The sequence below is a fragment of the Coffea eugenioides genome, chromosome 6 (genome assembly GCF_003713205.1).
Source record: "Coffea eugenioides isolate CCC68of chromosome 6, Ceug_1.0, whole genome shotgun sequence".
Lineage (NCBI taxonomy): Eukaryota > Viridiplantae > Streptophyta > Magnoliopsida > Gentianales > Rubiaceae > Coffea > Coffea eugenioides.
In genome coordinates this window covers 25,311,306-25,312,927 of record NC_040040.1, presented here as the reverse complement: position 1 = coordinate 25,312,927, position 1,622 = coordinate 25,311,306, and positions in this window count along the sequence as shown.

Below are 1,622 nucleotides of genomic sequence, written 5' to 3'. Positions count from 1 at the left end.
AATTGAGCAAGGGAGGAAGGTTAATACTTTTAATTCTTATCATGGAATTTGTGACTTGTGTGGAGGTTATCATGCTTCTAATACATGTAGACAGGTACAAAATGTGGATTATTATGATGAATTAGAGCATTACAATCCTTGTTTTGATCGATATAATGCTAATTGGAGCAATTCTCCTGCTTATGGTTGGGATGATCAATGTACTTATAGTGATTATTCATATTTTTATGATTACCAACCTGCAAGTGTCCAATATGAATCAAAACCATCTTGGAAGTTGGCAATAGAGAAGTTAGCTAATACACCTCTACCTTGGGAGTTAGAAAGTGAACCATTAGCTAATGATTCTAATGCATCTTGGGAGCTAGCTGTAGAAAATTTTTCTAATCAATTTGATTCAGCAATAGAAAAGCTAGCAAATGCAACTTTCGACCGTTTTGATAAGATTGAGGAAAGAATAGATGAATTAACTTCTCACTTTGGTAGAATACATGAGCAATTGAGTGCATTGAGTGAAGTTATTTCCTCTAATAATGTGCAAAATGACCCTATTATGAATGGTGGGAATGTTGTAAGTGAAAATGGATTATATTTTGATCAAAATCATGAATCTAATTTGTGTTTCAATGAGGAAATGTCCATTTCACAAGATAGTACCTTTGGAGCTAACATTGAACCTCAAGAGGTGAGCCTTAACGATTCATTTTTCACCCCTCTTGAGGAATGTGTTGATTGTATAGGTTTTAAAGGTATTATAGCCCAAGAAAGCTATGTAGATGTTCCTTTGGTGTGTACTCAAGTGGTGCATGTTCAAGGTAATATTTATGACTCACTCGAGATAGATAAACTTCTTCCACCTCTCATATCATTTGAACATGTGGCTTTTCCTATTAAGCCATCTTTTAATGATCCACCACGACCAAAATTGGTGGATTATTCATTAACAAAGCCTCCTTGAGAAATGAGGTGCAAAAGTCGAGCCAACGACTATAAACAAAAGCGCTTATTGGGAGGCAACCCAATGTTTTGGCTATTTATGTTATTTTGGGGTGATTTTATGTTTAAAGTATGAGTTTGAGTTATTTTATTATTTTTTATTTGCAGGTATCGGAAATGGAAGCAAAAGTGACCAAATGAGATTAATATTACTAATGGTTATCAAATGGAACTCATGAAGCATGGGAGAAAAATGGACAATGTATCTTGAAGCTTCATATTCAATTACAACAATAGGGGAGTATTATTTTCTTTATCTTGATTTTCCTTTTTACACATTGAGGACAATGTGCATGTTAAGTGTGGGGAGAAGAATTGAGATTATATACATTGTATGTGATTGACTTGTTGGTTGCAAATATTGGACTTGTGTTTAAATTCAAATTTTTTTCAAAATCTTGTCCAAATTTGTGAATTTGCCCCAAAAAGTTTCAATTTTTTTAATTTTATCCAAAGGGTTTACAAGTTTCATACCATTAGTAGTTCAAATTCCTTCTACATTTGAGATAAATATATGTGGTTTGGAAACTTCTTTTCTCATTTAATTTGGAAATGACTATTATGTGATTATAATTTGTGTACTTATAGGAAAATATATCTTGTAAAGTGGAGAAAATTATGCCTAT